Source organism: Chlorocebus sabaeus, chromosome 4, assembly GCF_047675955.1.
Source record: "Chlorocebus sabaeus isolate Y175 chromosome 4, mChlSab1.0.hap1, whole genome shotgun sequence".
Classification (NCBI taxonomy): Eukaryota; Metazoa; Chordata; class Mammalia; order Primates; family Cercopithecidae; genus Chlorocebus; species Chlorocebus sabaeus.
In genome coordinates this window covers 73429051-73448291 of record NC_132907.1, presented here as the reverse complement: position 1 = coordinate 73448291, position 19241 = coordinate 73429051, and positions in this window count along the sequence as shown.

Here is a 19241-nt window from a genome sequence, read left to right as displayed (position 1 = left end):
CTGGGTTACTCATGTGCATTCTCCAAGAGAAAAAGTATCTGTTGTTTGATGCTGGCAACGAAGCAATAGCGCAAGCTGTCCTGTAAATAAATAACCAGATTCAGGGTTTCTGCAGTTTCTGTGGTAGGGTTTTGGCTGCAGCTCCGTATCTTTTAGCTCTAGCATCCCAGACATTTCTGTGAAATAAAGAGGTGGCTCTGATGACTGGAAGAGCACCGGGGTCCTTGGTCTCGCACTGATAGGATTAACGACACAGATACAGTTGGAGTGGTTTTAAGGAGCAAAAAGTTTAATAGGCAAGAAAGAAGAAAGAAAGAAGAAAACAGCTTCCCCCGTACAGAGAGGGGTGGGGTGGGCTTGAAACAGAGAGGAACCCCGTGTGCGGCAGAAAAGTGGTTGCTTCTGTTGGGATCCTGGAGGAGGACGTTTCTGGTTTGCATAGGGCCCAGGGAATAACCACGTGTGTTATTTAGGTAGCTCGCAAAAAAACTGGCCCTCCCACCTTAGCCATTTAATAAGCAAATGTGGGTCGTCATGATGTTTTGAACACTTGCTGTAATCTGGAGGTGGCCCTTACACTTGACACAAGTGGTGACAAGGAGAACATGACTGGAATCGCCATATTGAGTGAACCTAGCTTCTACTGGCCTGCATTTGCATATCAAAGCTTGCCAGCCCAGCCCTTCAAGCTGTCTTTTCTGTTAGAAAAGAGACGGTTTGGGGGTTGTTTTTATTAAAAGAAAAAGCCTAACCAAGAACTCCTTTTACCCTCTCTATCTGCCAAAAGATCATTTCTGAATAATTCCTGTATTACCAAACAACATTTGTGTTCAAATCACCAAGTCATTTCTGTTTCTTTCAAACCAATGCCAACTGTTTCAGTAATTGTCCACAGAAGAGGTTGTAGGTAATTTTTCAGGGAAATGGAAACGATTCATTATTGATTGTCGGTCCATGTTAAACCTGAAGTTGTTTTAAATTCTTCTACTCTTAGTGGGTGGTACTTAGGCATCTTAGCTGAAACAAAAACATAATAATTAAATTGCAATTTGTGATCACCTTAATAAACAAAAGTACAATGAAAGTGAAGTGATTGAATTACCACACTTACTGATCATTGTACAGTACGTTAAAGTATTTGAAGACTATGGAGTAAGGTAATTCTAGTAGTGTTGAATTGCTTGCAAAAAATAAAAGGCACAGTTTCTAAGTATCTTCTCAAGGCAATGACTGAAGCTGAGGGGCATTTTATGACTGTAGAAAAGAACCATTTATTCTTTGTTACAACTGGACCGGAACAGATGAAAAACTAAATGGAAAGTTTAAATATGTGAGTTGTCATGTTACAGCTTTAATTCAATTTAATATCTGACCAGATATCTGGGCTTTGGTGGTTGTTATTGTTTTTTATTATTATTTTTTGTTATCTCAATATTTGAACAAATTCTAAACATTTTGGAAGGAATGTCCCTTATAATCTTATAGTTAAGAAATCTTAAATCTTACCTCTTAAATATTAAAATGTCATCTTTCAATTTTCCAAGGTTATTGCTGCTGATTTTTGCCAGTAAAATACATCCTCCCTAGAAACTAAATTAGAAGCTACTGAAACTTTAAAAATGTAATGTTCTTGTTTCCACCCAGGTCAGATAACTGGCAGTGTGAAAGTTTATATCCAGTGAATTCTGGTTCTGGTAATAGAAAATTTGCATATAGTTTAAAAAATATCACTATGTTAGAAACAATATTACCAAAAGTAAATCAAAAGCACTAAATGCCCCAAAAGTCGGCAAAAACTGGAAAAAATTTGATCCTTAAACTAAGGAAACATCATTGGGTGAAATCTATACAGCTTTTTTGTCTCTCAAGAACAATCAGTAGGTGTGTTGTAGCATTGAAATAAATCAGGTAGAAATCAACATTCACGGGGACGACTTCACCACGCCAGGTAGAAAACAATGGCTGCAAAAAGGTGAACAGACATCACAGCTACTGTTTGTCACTGTGGAAACAAAAATTTGGAGGTTGAATAATGCCAAGTTATAAAGTCTTGGTGAATACCCAGGATTTCTATTAAAACCCCAGAAGAAATATAGCTTAGGAATAATAACTACATTCTAAGACTATAGAGTACCCTGATATTAAACAGAAATAGATAATAAAATTTGTAAATCATAGCAGAAATAATTAAGGAAAAATAAAAAATACATAAATCACTGTTATCGGGAAGAAAATATTACTATGGATCCTTGAGAGATTAAACACATTCTAAAGGAATGTCATGTGTAATACTTTCCTAATTATTTAAACGACTTAGATAAAATACATGAATTCTTTTCAAAACACAATGTATCAAAACTGACTGAAGAAAAAATATAAAATTTTAGTAACTCAGTCATACATGTGCATGTTTCTACAATATACATTAATGATCCATATTCCTTGTAAATATAAACAGGTTTCACAACTGAATATATGGAATATATGAATATTTCAATTCATCATGATCAAGACAAGTTCACTGCAGGAACAGAAGTTTAAGTTGATCTTTGGAAAATCAATCAAATGAATTTGCATATTAACATAATAAAGATGTGATTCTAAAAATAGATATTTAAAATTTTAATAAAGTACAAAATTACAGGAATTATCAGGAAACTGGGAATTAAAGGGAATATCCTCAAATAAATAATGTTTGACTATATAAAAATCCTAAAAATAACCTTGTGTTCAATGGTGAAATATTGAAATATTTCCCCCCCAAAAACACTAATAAAACAACAATATCTACTCCCCAATTCTCTTTACTTCTTTCCAATATTATCCAGGATATATTAGCCATTAAGTTAGTTAGAAGAAATACAAGTATAAAGCATAGAGCATAATAAAATAAGAAAGATAAATTTAAAAAGATTAGAAAAGAAGCACAAAACTGCTTATACTCAGAATGTGTCTGTTTACATAAATAATATTAAAGAATATATAAAATAGCTACTAGTATAAAAAATATATAGATATATATACACATGGACCAAGCTTGTAGGGTACCAGTTAACATAGAAAAAAGCCAATTGCATTTTGATATGCAAGTAGCAAACCCACTAGAAAAAAGTATACAATAAAATGGTTCTGTTAAAATATTTTAATTGCTATAAAATAGGAATGAGTGTAAGAGAAATATTTAAGTTCTCAATACTGAAAACCACAAAGATTGCTAATAGAAATGAAGAAAGACCTAAATTATTAGAGGAATATGCTATGTGTATAGATTATAATACTCAATAATGTTAATAATAAAATTCTGAAAATTTTGAAATAAAATGGTCACTACAATATTGGTCAACATTACAAAAGTCTCTTTTGTAGGAATTTGTAAGTTTATTCTAGAAATTGTATTGGAAAACAAAATATGTAGGGAAGCCAAAATAATTTTGAAAAACATGGTTGGAAATTCAGTATTACTTAATTTATAAGCCTATTATAAATATACACTAATTTAGGGAATATCCTTGAATAAATAATGTTTGACTATATAAAAATCCTAAAAATAACCTTGTGTTCAATGGTGAAATATTGAAATATTTGCCCCCCCAAAATACTAATATCTACTCCCCAATTCTCATTACTTCTTTCCAATATTGTGCAGGATATATTAGCCATTAAGGTAATTAGAAGAAATAAAAGTATAAAGCACAGAGCATAATAAAATAAGAAAGGGATAAATTTTAAAAGAGTAGAAAAGAAGCAAAACTGCTTATACTATACAGTTATCTATTGGTGTAGAATAGATGATTGACAAAACAGCCATTTCAGAAATAACCACATGCCTTTATGTTCAATGAATTTCTTGCAAAGGCAACCAGGCCATTCAATGGTGAAAGGAAACCCTCCTAATCAAATAGTTTTGAATCAAGTAGATATGGAAAAATATGAACCTCTCCTATTTCATGTCACAAAAAATAAAGATTAATCGTAGACTAAAAGTGAAAATTAAAGAAATAAAGTTTCTAAAATCATGTAGTGATCAACATATTCACAGTCTTTGGGGTTCAACAGAGAGAAGACAAATTGTGGACATAAAAATCATTAAAGATAAAAGTGAAAACACAAATTCATCAACATTAATAACTTCTGGTGAAATAAATCAGGTACAGAAAGTCAATTACACGATCTCACTCATTTGTTGACTCTAAAAACGTTGATCCCTTAGAAATAGAGAGTCCAATAGTTGTTACCAGAGGAGAGTCCAGTGGTTAGGTTTGGAGGGAGGGTTGGGAAGATGTTGATCAAAAGGTACAGAACTGTGAGATGATAAGTTTCTGTTTAGAACACCTAACTTGTGCTATTTTGATATGGCAAATCTAGCAAAATATTACGCTCAGTAACAAAGATTGGATTTGACCACTTTACTAATTGATTTCTTCTATATATTTTTCTGATTAACTATACTGGATTATCAGATGATTTTATTGTATAGAAAGAAAAATTACGTGCCTCCTTTATAGTTTTATAACTCATACATATGTTTCATTTTATGTTGAGATGGTTATGACTGTTAAAAATTAGTGACGAGTATTAAAATCATTTCCTTGGTTTCTTTCTAATAAGAATGTTGCTATGTTGTTTTATTAATATAAGAAAATGGTATTTGTTTTCAATTTAAGGTTGGTATCCCTATAAGTATTTTTGTTGCAAGTTTGAACAGATAATGTGCTTGTAAAAAAGAAAACTAGTTTTTATGTGAACAAGCCCAATACTTTATAAACGCAAAGAAACTCAACAGGAATTTTATGGGTGATGTGCCAGAAAGTGCAATAGTAAATCTTGTATAAGCATACCTGGTCAACATTGTGAGCTTGATTTCACACCACTGCAATAAAGTGAATGTTTTGGTTTCCAAGTGCATATAAAAGTTGTGTTTACACAGTAATGTAATCTATTGTGTGCAGTAGCATTGTGTCTTAAAAAGCAATGATCACAACTGAATAAAAAACACTTTATTGCCAAGCAATTCTCATACCTGAGCCTTCAGCAAATTGTGATCTTTTTGTTGGTGGATGGTCTGGTCACCATGTTGCTGACTATTGACTTGCTTGTTGCTGAAGGTTGAAGTGGCTGTGGCAATTGCTTAAAATAAGACAACAAAAAAGTTTGCTGCATCAGTTAATACTTTATTCACAGTAGAAATTCTTTCAAAATTGGTGTGAATTCTCTCAAAACATACTGCTTCTTTATCATCTAAGTTTTATATAATATTCTAAATCCCTTCTTCTCATGTCAATAATGTTCACAGCGTCTTTGCCATGAGTATATTCTATCACAAGAAACCACTTTCTTTACTCATCCATAAAGATATCTCTACAGCCATCAAAATTTTATTATGAGATTACGGTAATTCAGTCACATCTCAGGAATCCACTTCTGATTCTTGTTCTCTTTCTGTTTCCACCCTGTATTCATCAGGGTTCTCATACATATATATAAAAATAATTTTATATATATATACACACACAACCTAATTATCTGTCTATATATTATCTATATATAAACTAATATGTATATTAGTTAGATACATCTTATCTATATATAGATATATATCTCTATATATATATTAACTAATATCCTATTCTGTCCCCTTTATATACATAAATGGGAGTTTATTAATATTAACTTACACAATCACAAGGTCCCATGGTAGACTGTCTGCAAGCTGAGGATCAAAGAGAGCCACTCTGATTCCCAAAAGTTGAAGAACTTGGAGTCCAATGTTTGAGGGCAGGAAGCATCCAGCTGGGAAGGAAGATGTAGACTGGAAGAATAGGCCTGTCTCTTTTTCTCATGTTTTTCTGCCTGCTTTATTTTCGCTGGAAGCTTACTAGATTGTGCCCACCAGATTAAGGGTGGATCTGCCTTCCCCAGTCCACTGACACAAATGTTAATCTCTTTTGACAACACACACACAGAAACACCCAGGGTTAATAATTTGTATCCTTCAATCCAATCACGTTGACACTCAGTATTAACCATCGCACACCCCTTCTGCAGTGACTTCCTATACCGAAGTCTTGAAGCCCTCAAACTCATCCATGAGGATTTAAATTAGCTTTTCTATACTTTTATTAATGTTATATTTTGATCTCCTTCCATGAATTATGAATATTCCTAATGACACACACAATGGTGAGTTATTTACAGAATGTTTTAGTCTATTATCACACTGCTAATAAAGACATACCCAAGACTGGGTAAGTTATAAAGGAAAGAGGTTTGATTGACAGTTCTGCAGGGCTGAGGAGGCTTCAGGAAACTTACAATCATGGTGGAAGGGGATGCAAACATTTCCTTCTTCACTGGATGGCAGGATGAAGAAGTGTCAAGCAAAAGGGGGAAAAGGTCCTTATAAAACCACCAGATCTCATGAGAACTCACTATCACATTAATAACATGAAGATAACTGCCCCCGTGATTAAATTACCTCCTGCCAGGTCCCTCACATGACATGTGAGGATTATGGAAACTACAGTTCAAAAGAAATTTGGGTGCGGACACAGCCAAACCATATCACAGAAGGTTTTCAAGTAACTTTACCCCAGATTTATCAGAGGAATAATTATCTATGGCAGATATAGCCTTACCAAATGTATTTATTAAACAATAAGACTTTGACGTCAAAAATTCTCTTTGATCTGTGAGCTCCAGGACAGATGTTTTGTTAGTAAGCATGTAACATTTATGTTCTTGTACATCTTCAACGCTCTTGGGTGACCAGGTGCATTGTCAATGAGCAGTAATATTTTTAAAAGAAATCTTTATTTTTGAGCAGGAAGGGTCAATGGTGAGCTTAAAATATTCAGTGAACCATGCTATAAACAGATTTGCTATCACTAGGCTTTGTTGTTTTATTTATAGACCATAAGCAAAGTAGATTTAACCTCTACTAAATTTACTAAAAATTTAGTAAATTGTTCAGGACCTCAGGATTTTTAGAATACTATAGGAGCCTTGGCATCAATTTCAGTTCACCAGCTACATTATCCCCTAAGAAGCAAGTCAGCTTAACCTTTGGAGCTTTGAGCCAGCCACTGGCTTCTCCTCTCTAGCTATGAAAGACCTAGATGGCACCTTCTTCCAATCAAAAGCTGTTTAATCTACACTAAATATATCTTACTTAGCGTAGCCACCTTCATTAATTATCTTAGCTATATCTTCTGGATAACTTTCTATATTAGTATTTGCTGCTATACCTTGAACTTTTATGTTATGGAGATGGCGTCTTTCCATAGAACTCATGAATCAAACTTTGCTACCTTCACACTTTTTTTTCTGCAGCCTCTTCACCTCTTGGAGCCATCATAGAATTGAAGAGAGTTAGAGTCTTGCTTGGAATTAGGCTTTGGTTTAAAGGAATGTTGTGACTGGTTTGATTTTTTTATTCAGAACACTAAAGCTGTCTCCATATCAGCAATAAAGCATTTTGTTTTCTTATCATTCATGTGTTCACTAGAGTGGCACTTCAAATCTTCTTCAAAAAGTTTTTCTTTGCATTCATGATTTGGCTAGCTGTTTAGATATGGTGAAGAGGCCTAACTTTTAGCCTACCTCGATTCTCAACATGCCTTCCTCACTAAGCTTAATCATTTCTAGTTTTTGATTTAAAGTGAGAGATATGCAGCTCTTCATTTCAACACTTCAGGGCCATTGTATGGTTATTAATTGGCCTGATTTTATTATTGTTGTTTCTCAGGGAGTATGGAGGCCCAAGGAGAGGGAGAGAGGTTGGAGAATGACCAGTCAGAAAATACACCATATTTATCAATTAAAATTGCCTTCTTATATGGGTACAGGTTGTGATGCCCCAAAACAATTACAGTATTAATCAAATATTACTGATCACAGATCTCCATAACAGATATAATAATAATGAAAAAATTGAAATATTTCAAGAATTACCAAAATGTGACCCAGAGACATGAAGATAGCATATGCTGTTGGAAAAATGGCACTGATAGACTTGCTCAACTCAGGGTTCCCACAACCCTTCAGTTTGTAAAAAGCACAATATCTGTGAAGCATAATGAATCGAAGTGAAATATGTCTATAATATAATCATCTTCAGTTAGATAGAGAAATTCAGTTAAGGACAAGTGGTAAAATATATTTTAGACTGAATATTTATCAGCCCGTGTAAACTGTTGTTCCCACTGAATTTTGATTAAAAATCTGAAACTTTTTTTCACATTTTAAAATTGACTTTTTAATTGAGATTTAATTGTTACATTTAGAATTAATTTTATGCCCTCGCCTCTTAGGAAATAAATGAATACCCCATTGCTCTCCACAGGGAAAGCCCTTGCTGACTGGCTTCTCCTGCCCCGTCCACTCTCCCTGGCAGCACGGTGGGGCCACAGTGGAACTGCCAGCTTTCCCCTGTCAGGGACTCTAGGAGCTCTGAGAGCCCCTCCTGAAGGGTGCGTTAGACAGCAACTTCAATCTTCCTGACTGTAACAGCAAGAAGCCCATGTTCTACTGCGTGTGTGCATATGCGTATGTGCAAAACCAAAAACCAATTTAACAAAATATGTATAGACATACATATGTACATATGTGTGTATGTGTGAATGTATGGATATATGCATTGTGTATACATATATAATAATAGAAAGGTTTATCTGAATATTGCTTACTCCTTGTTTAACCTTTTTCTTTTTTTTTTTTTTTTTTTTTTGAGACAGTCTCCTTATATTGCCCAGGCTGGTCTTGAACTCCTGTTCTCATGAAATCCTCCCACTTCGGCCTCCCAAAGTGCCGAGATTACAGGCATGAGCTGCTGCACCCGACCAGTACTTACACTTACCTTACACTCTGCACACTGCATGCTGACGTTGTGGATTCTAGTCTATGTGAGTGCGCGTGTATCCAGACCTAGATGGCATAAGCAGGTATACACATGTGCATATTACTGAAAACATTTAACAAAATACAGTACTTCCCCCAGATGTGCTATGCACTCTGACCTATTCTATTCTAGTTTCATTTTTATCCATTGTTGGCTGTGGCCATTGGAATGAATTTTGTAACTTATTTGTGGGTTGCACCTCCCTGCAGACTGCAGCTTGAGAACAGGATCCTGCAGTCGTGTGGGCAGGAAGAGGTGAAGCCTGTGATGCAGCCAAGTATTTATTGGAGGCTCTTGCAGAGGTGGGGTGGAGGTGCTGCTTCTAGTGGCTTCTGCATTTGGGTACCTCAGTTGTGCTTCTTACCCTTACCTCCTGGCCCTGACCTCTGCCTACCTCCATTTCCTCCAGACTTTATTTTTTTCTTTTATTCAAACCCGTAGCCCCACATGGCACTTATGAGCCATTTCTGTGGGATTTCTGTACCTTCTTCCATTTAGCTGTAAGAGAGTAGACAGGTTGGAAGATCCGCTGACTTACTACTAGCTCGTGGCTCCATGCGGCCACTAGAGATGGTGTGTCTCATTCCATCCCACAGTAATCCTACGAAATCTGTACTATTATAATGTGGTTTTACAGTTGAGGAAACTGCGTCCTCTAAGAAATTACGTGCCCCAGGTTCCCCGGTTAATGGGGGAAAGAGCAGCCTTCAAACCCAGACCTGCCAGACCCCAAGGCCTGCGTTTTTCATCTCTGTGCTATCCAGACTCTCTTTTGTCTTTTCTAGAAACGAAGTTATTTGATTTTTTGTTTTGTTTTGTTTTTGGTTTTTTTTGAGACAGGATCTCACTCTCTTCTGTCACCCAGGCTGGAGGGCAGTGGTGCAGTCATGACTCACTGCAGGCTTGACCTCCTAGGCTCAAGGGATCCTCCCTCCTTAGCCTCCCACGTTGCTGAGACCACAGGTTCACGCCATCATGCCCAGCCAAGTCTTTTTTTTTTTTTCTTTATTCTCCTGCCTTAGGCACCCGAGTAGCTGGAATTACAGGCATGCGCCACCACACCTAGCTAATTTTATATTTTTAGTAGAGATGGGGTTTCTCCATGTTGGTCAGGCTGCTCTTGAACTCCCAATCTCAGGTGATCTACCCACCTTGGCCTCCCAAAGTGCTGGATTACAGGCATGAGCCACTGCGCACGGCCTCCAGCTAAGTCTTTAAGTTTTTGTAGAGATGGGATATTGCTACATTACCCAAGCTGGTCTTTAACTCCTGGGCTCAAGTGATCCGCCTGCTTCATCACCCCAAAGTGCTGTGATTATGGGCCTGAGTCACGATGCCTGGCTGAGACCAAGGTTTAACCAAAGAGTTCCAATCATTTTCTTTCCCAATATCCTCTTCTTAATGGGAAGCAGCTCCTTACAATTCGGTTGTCAACTTTGCCCAAGTTTGGGAACGTTTCAAGATGTCTTGGGTGTGAAATAGATTTTGGTTTGCTTTTTAGAAATATCAGGAGTGAGAAGAGCTGCAGTCAGTGTTCCTCTCTTTGCTATTTCCTCATTTTCTCACCTGTTATCTCTGTACCAGTGTGTGGCGGAGGTACAGAGTTATTTGACTGGCTGGAGGGAGTAATCATACTGGTGAGGTTTAGGTACTTCTGAGGAGCAAAGCACTGTCCAGCTGTAAGGTAGGATGCCCTGTGTAGGTAGTGAGCTCCTCAATACTAGAGGTATCCAAGCCAACTTACCCAAGATAACCTCTTGGAATGTATCATTTTAAATATGAAAGATTTAGCCTAGTGCGTGCATACAGTAAGAGCTCAATAAATGCTTGTTGGGTGAATGAGTTTTTGAGCCTGAGTAGCCCTTTCTTCCTTGATAAATCTCAGTAAAGGTGAATGTTAGGAAGGACACTAAGAGATTGGTCAAGGTACTCATCAACTTTTCATTCTCAAAACCACCTGAAAGATGGTAGCCTAACTCTTAAATATCAACAGAAAGCACAACTCCACTGTTCATAGCAGGAGCACATATGAATATTTCACATATTTCATAATCAGTTTTAAAGATAATGCCTCAACTGTCTTCTGCCACAGGCTAAGTACATTTCCCTTTCTCATCCTCATTGGCAATAGAAATCTGGGTTGGAGGAGGTGCCTGTCCTGTAAGAAAAAAATGTCACTTGGAAAAGGCTGCATCCTCTTGGGCTTGTCCTAGAGCTGGGGTTGGCAAGTCACATCCTGAGGACCAAATTTGGCCCTTTGTCTGTTTTTGTCAATAAACTTCTATTGGGGGACAATAAACTTTTTATAGATGGTCTTGTAGCTTCATGTTACAAAGGCAGAGTTGAGTAGTTGCAACAGAGGTCACATGGCTTGCAAAACCTAAAATATTTACTATCCGATTATTATTATTTTATTATTATTATTATTATTATACTTTAAGTTCTGGGATACATGTGCAGAACGTGCAGGTTTGTTACATAGGTAAACATGTGCCATGGAGGTTTGCTGCACCCATCAAACGATCATCTAGGTTTAAAGTCCTGCATGCATTAGATGTTTCTCCTAATGCTATCCCTCCCTTAGCCCCCCACCTCCCGACAGGCTCCAGTGTTTGATGTTCCCCTCCCTGTGCCCATGTGTTCCACTGTTCAACTCCCACTTATGAGTGAGAACATGCAGTATTTGGTTTTCTGTTCCTGAATTAGTTTGCTGAGAATGATGGTTTCCAGCTTCATCCATGTCCCTTCAAAGGACATGAGCTCATTGTTTTTATGGCTGCATAGCATTCCATGGTGTATATGTGTCACATTTTCTTTATCCAGTCTATCCTTGATGGGGATTTGGGTTGGTTCCAAGTCTTTGATATTTTGAATAGTGCTGCAGTAAACATACGTGTGCATGTGTCTTTATAGTAGAATGATTTATAATTCTTCGAGTAACCCAGTAATGTGATTGCTGGGTCAAATGGTATTTCTGGTCCTAGATCCCTGAGGAATCATCACACTGTCTTCCACAATGGTTGAACTAATTTACACTCCCACCAACAGTGTAAAAGTGTTCCTATTTCTCCACATTCTTTCCAGCATCTATTCTTTCCTGACTTTTTAATGGTTACCATTCTAACTGGTGTGAGATGGTATCTCATTGTGGTTTTGACTTGCATTTCTCTAATAACCAGTGATGATGAGCTTTTTTTCATCATCACTGTTGGCCACATAAATGTCTTCTTTTGAGAAATGTCTATTCATATCCTTTGCCTACTTTTTGATGGGGTTGATTTTTTCTTGTAAATTTGTTTAAATTCTTCGTAGATTCTGGATATTAGCCCTTTGTCAGATAAATAGATTGCAAAAACTTTCTCCCATTCTGTAGGTTGCCTGATCGCTCTGATGATAGTGCATTTTGCTGTGCAGAAGCTCTTTAGTTTTACAACGTACCATTTGTCAATTTTGGCTTTTTTTGCTATTGCTTTTGGTGTTTTAGTCATGAAGTCTTTGCCCATGCATGTGTCCTGAATGGTATCGCCTAGGTTTTCTTCTAGGGTTTTTATGGTCTTTTAATCCATCTTGAGTTAATTGTTTTATAAGGTATAATGAAGGAGTCCAGTTTCAGTTTTCTGCATATGGCTAGCCAGTTTTCCCATCACCATATATTAAATAGGGAATCCTTTCTCCTTTGCTTGTTTTTGTCAGGTTTGTCAAAGATTGGATAGTTGTACATTTGTAGTATTATTTCTGAGAACTCTGTTCTGTTTCATTGGTCTATATATCTGTTTTGGTACCAGTACCATGCTGTTTTGGTTATTGTATCCTTGTAGTATAGTTTGAAGTCAGGTAGCATGATGCTTCCAGCTTTGTTATTTTTGCTTCAGATTGTCTTGGCTATATGGGCTCTTTTTTGATTCCATATGAAATTTAAAGTACTTTGGGCAGTATGACCGTTTTCATGATATTGATTCTTTCTATCCATGATCCTGGAGTGTTTTTCCATTTGTTTGTGTCCTCTCTTATTTCCTTGAGCAATGGTTTGTGGTCCTTCACATCCCTTGAAGAGGTCCTTCACATCCCTTGTAAGTTGTATTCATAGGCATTTTATTTTCTTTGTAGCAATTGTGAATGGGAGTTCACTCATGATTTGGCTCTCTTATTGGTTTGTCTATTATTGGTGTATAGGAACACTTGTGATTTTTACACATTGATTTTGTATCCATTTAAAATTGATCACATAATTAGAAGTAAAACACTCCTCAGCAAATGCAAAAGAATGAAAATCACAACAAACCGTCTGTCAGACCACAGTGCAATCAAATTAGAACTCAGGATTAAGAAACTCACTCAAAACCGCACACCTACATGAAAACTGAACAAAGTGCTCCTGAATGACTACTGGGTAAATAATGAAATTAAGACAGAAATAAATAACTTATTTGACACCAATTAGAACAAAGACACAATGTACTGGAATCTCTGGGACACAGTAAAGCAGTGTTTAGAACGAAATTTATTGCACTAAATGTCCACATCAGAAAGCAGGAAAGCTCTAAAATTGACACCCTAACATCAAAATTAAAAGAACTAGAAAAGCAAGAGCAAACAAATTCAAAAACTAGCAGAAGACAAGAAATAACTAAGTTCAGAGCAGAACTGAAGGAGATAGAGACAAAACATAAAAACCCTTCATAAAATCAATGAATCCAGGAGCTGGTTTTTTGAAAATATTAACAAAATAGATAGACTGCTAGCCAGAATAACAAATAAGAAAAGAGAGAAGAATCAAATAGACACAATAAAAATGATAAAGGAGATATCACCACTGTGAAATAAAAATAGAAAAAAATACCAGGAAGATCTCTCAAAATTTTGCAATTACATGGAAATTTTACAACTTACTCCTCAAGGAGTTTTGGGCAAACAATAAAATCAAGGCAGAAATAAAATAAATTATTTGAAATAAATAAAAACAGAGACACCACAACCCAAAATCTCTGAGATGCACCAAAAGCAGTGTTAAGAGAAAGTTTATTTCACTAAATACCTACCTCAAAAAGTAAAGATCTCAAATTAGTGATCTAAATCACACCTGGAAGAGCTAGAAAACCAATTACAGATAACCCCAAAGCTAGCAAAAGAGAAGAAATAAACTAAAATGAGAGTGGAACTGAATGAAATCAAGTCCCCAAAAAGCATAAAAGAATCAATAAAACCAAAAGTTGGTTATTTGAAAGAATAATAAGAAAAGATAAACTACTAACTAGATTAACAAAGAGTAAAAGAGAGATAATGCAAAGAAGCACAATCAGAAATGACAAAGGTGACATTACAATGGATCCCCCAGAAATACAAAGATAATCAAAGACTATTGTAAACACCTCCATGCACATAAAAAAAGAAACAAACAAACAAAAAAACTAGAGGAAATAGGTAAATTCTTGGAAATGATCTCTCAATATTAAATAAGAAAAAATTAAAATACTGAATAGACAAATATCAAGTTCCAAAATCAAATCACTAAAAAATCCTTACCAGTGACAAAAAGCCCTGGACCAGATGTATTCACAGCCTAGTACTACAAGATGTACAAAGAAGACCTGGCATCAACCCTACCAAAACTATTTCAAAAAATCAAGAAGGAACTCTACCCTAATTCATTCTACAAAGCCAGAATCACCCTGATACCAAAACCAGGTAAAGACACAATAAAAAAAAGAAAAGAAAACTACAGGCCAATATCCCTGATGAACATAGACACGAAAATCCTCAACAAAATACTAGCAAACAGAATTTTACAGAATACCCAAAAGTTAATTTACCATAATCAAGCAGACTACATTCCTAGGATGTAAGTCTGTTTCAATATATGTAAATCAATAACCATAATTCACCACTAAAACAAAATTTAAAACAAAAGCCATGTGATCATACTGATAGAAGTGGAAAAAATCTTTAAATAAAATCCAACATCCCTTCAACATGGAAATCCCCCCAAAATTAGGCATCTGATGTGGTTTGGCTATGTCCCAACCTAAATCTTATCTTGCATTATAACTTCCACAATTCCCATGTGTTGTGGGAGGTCCCTTGTGTGAGGTGATTTAATCATGGGGGTGGGTCTTTCCCATGTTGTTCTTATGATAGTGAGTGGATCTCACAAGAGCTGATGGTTTTAAAAATGGGAGTTTCCCTGCACAAGACCTCTTCTCTTGTCTGTTGCTATGTGAGATGTGTGTTTCACCTTCCACCATGATTGTCAGGCCTCTTCAGCCATGTGGAACTGTAAGTTCATTAAACCTCTTTTCTTTGGTAAATTGCCCAGTCTTGGCTGTGTCTTTACCAGCATCATGAAAATGGACTAATACAGCATCACAGAAACATAACTCAAAGAAATAAGAGCCATCTATGAAAAACCCATAGCCAAGATCATACTGAACAGGCAAAAAAACTGGAAGCATTCCCCTTGAGAACTGGAACAAGACAAGGATACCTATTCTCACACTCCTATTCATCATAAACCTGAAAGTCCTAGCCAGAGCAATCAGGCAAGAGAAAGAAATAAAGAGAAAAGGGAGGCAAATATAAAAAGAGAAAGTCAAACTATCTTAACTAACGATAAGATTCTGCACCTAGAAACCCTAAAGACTTTCAAAAGGTTCCTGGAACTGATAAATGACTTTAGCTAAGTTTCTGGACATAAAATATATATAAAAAATTCAGTAGTGCTTCTATACACCAACAATATTCAAGCTGAGAGACAAATCAATAATTCAATCCCATTTACAATTGCCCCCCCCACACACACACAAAATCACACAAATACCTGAGAATATATTTAACCAAGGAGGTGAAGGATATCTACTAAAAAGTATTGCTAAAGGGAGCAGAAATGACACCAAAAAAATGAAAAAAAAGATTTCATGCTCATGGATTAGAAGAATCAATATTGTTAAAATGACCATATTGCCCAAAGCAATTTACAGATTCAATACTATTCCTATCAAACTACCAATGTCATTATTCACAGAATTAGAATAAAAGCTTCTAAAATTCATATGGAACCATAAAGAGCCTGAATAGCCAAAGCAATCCTTAGCAAAGAGAACAAAATTGGAGGCATCAAACTACTCAACTTCAGACTATATTTTAAGGCTACAATAACAAAAACAGCATGGTATTGGTTGGTACAAAACAGACACCTAGACCAATACAACAGAATATAAAACCCAGAAATAGAGTCATATATCTACTACAGTCATCTAAGCTTTGACACAGTTGACAAAAATAAGCAATAAGGAAAGGAATGCCTATTAATAAATGGTGCTGAAAGAGCTGGCTAGCTATATGCAGAAGAATGACACTGGACCCCTACATTTCACCATATACAAAAATTAACTCAAGGTGAATTAAAGATTTAAATGTAAGACTTCAAACTATAGGAAACCTAGAAGAAAACCTTGGAAACACCATTCTGGACAAGGGCCTTGGGAAATAAGTAATGATTAAGTTCTCAAAAGCAATTGCAACAAAAACAAAAATTGACAAGTGGTACCTAATCAAACTAAAGATCTTCTGCACACCAAAAGAAACTATCAACAGAGTAAACAGATTACCTAGAGAAACAAAAAACATTCAAAAATTATGCATTGGACAATGGGCTAATATTCAGAATCTGTAAGGAACTTAATTAATTAAACAAGCAAAAACAACATCACTAAGAAATGAACAAAAGACATGAACAGAAATTTCTTAAAAGAAGGCATAGAAATGTCCAACAAAGGTGAAAAAATGCTCGGCATCACTAATCATGCAAGAAATGCAAATCAAAACCAAATAAGACATCATCTCATACTAGTCGGAATGGCTATTATTAAAAAATTTAAAAAACACTGATGTGGGGTAGGCTGTGGAGAAAAGGGAACACGTGTACACTGTTGGTGGGAATGTAAATTAGTTCATCCACTGTAGACGACAACGTGGAAAATGTCAAAAAACTTAAAACACAACCACCTTTTGACCCAGGAATTCCATTACTGGGTATACATTCAAGAGAAAAAATATTTTTCTATCAAAAAGACACATGTGTTCTGATGTTCACTGCAGCACTATTTACAATAACAAAGCCATAGAATCAACCTATGTGCCCACCAACAGTGGTTTGGATAAAGAAAATGTGATACATACATATTATGGAATGCTACAAAGGCATCAAAAAGAACGAAATCTTATCCTTTACAGCAGTTTGAATACAGCTGCATGCCATTAACCTAAGCAGATTAATACAGGAACAGAAACCCAAATACCACGTGTTATCACTTATAATTGGGAGCTAAACATTCACTACTCATGGGCATGAAGATGGTAAGGTAACAACAGACCCTGGGACTACCTGGGGGGAATGGGGCCAGGGCTGAAAAACTAGTGGGTACTGTGCTCAATACCTCGGTGATGGGATCTTTCATAGCCCAAACTTCAGCATCGTGCAATATACCCAGGTAACAAGCTTGCACATGTACCCTTGAATCTAAAATAAAAGTTGAAAAGAAAAAAACTGAAAAAAAAAAATAGTCCTTCTCTCTCTTGAAAAGCTATCATACGGCCGGGCGCTGTGGCTCAAGCCTGTAATCCCAGCACTTTGGGAGGCCGAGACGGGCGGATCACGAGGTCAGAAGATCGCGACCATCCTGGCTAACAGGGTGAAACCCCGTCTCTACTAAAAAATACAAAAAACTAGCTGGGCGAGGTGGCGGGCGCCTGTAGTTCCAGCTACTCGGGAGGCTGAGGCAGGAGAATGGCGTGAACCCGGGAGGCGGAGCTTGCAGTGACCCGAGATCTGGCCACTGCACTGCAGCCTGGGCGACAGAGCGAGACTCCATCTCAAAAAAAAAAAAAAAACAAGTTATCATTCACTCTCTAAAGTCTAAGAAGTTACATAATATATTCTACAAATTAGCTAGTGTCCTTATAAAAGTAATGAAATTTTGGCCTGATGACTTTGTGTTGTACTTTCTATGAAATACCAGGCACAAATTCTTTTGTATCATTTAGACATTTTCAGTCTAATCAATCTCTAAGGTTACCATTTAATTCTCGGCAGTGCATTATAATTTGTTTGTATTTAGCATTTAAGTCGTTGATTGTGAAGAGTAAGAAAAATGATATTGTAGTAAGAATGTTTATGATAATAACTGGAGTGTTGGGCATATTTTACGATTAATATGTGTTTAAAGTTAATTAAATGCTTTTCAACATATAAAGATTTGTGCTCAGTACCTGGGTGATGGGATCATTCATACCCCAAACTTCAACATCATACATCATACCCAGGTAACAGACTGAAAAAAGTAGTCATCCTCTCTCATTAAAAGGTATTGCTCACTCTCTGAAGCATAAAAAAATGATATTATCACTGATTTACATGCATTTTAAACTGGGGCACAAGGACATCTTACCATAAAGAAACAAAGAAGAGCAACTTAATAACTAAATAAGTAGAAAAAAACTTATGCTCACGTGTAAGAAAGCTCATAATATTTTCAAAGGCAAATTCTCTCCTCATTGACATGTAGATTAAATGTCATGCTAATCTATACATCAGCAATAAATTTGGTAGAAATTGACAAACGAAATCTAAAATGTATTTGCAAATTCAAAGAACTAAAATAGCTAAAAACTTTTTAAAGATATTAACAAATTAAAATTACTCAGCCTGATTTTAATTCTTAATATAAATGAGATTGCATGGTTTTATTGTAAACATATTTATATATAATATATTATGTGATATATATTACATAATTATTTTGTATAGTATATATAATATATAATTATATAATTATATTATATAACATATATAATTATAGAATTGTATTATATAGTTATATTATATAGAGAGTATATATTATATACATACTGTATCTATTTTTACACTATATAATGATAAGTAATTATGTAATTTCATTACATAATTATATTGCATATAGAATATATACTATATACATACTGTAAATATTTAGTACAAAATATATATACACTACATATATAATATACACTCTATATACAATATTATGTAATATACACTATATATACAATGATATATAATGATGAAATAATAGAGAATTCAGAAATAGATCGCACAATATATTTTATGATAAAAGTACCAAAATAACTTTATGGAAAACAATGCCAGAGTAAATGAATTGAAGAAAAGCCAGTATTTCTAAAAATAGCTTTAAAAGTTGAATATCCACCTTAAAAAAACAAATCTCAATTTATACATAGTATCATATACAAAAATTATCTAAAAATAGATTATAGAAGGTACCACAAAATCTAGAGCTATAAACTTATAGAA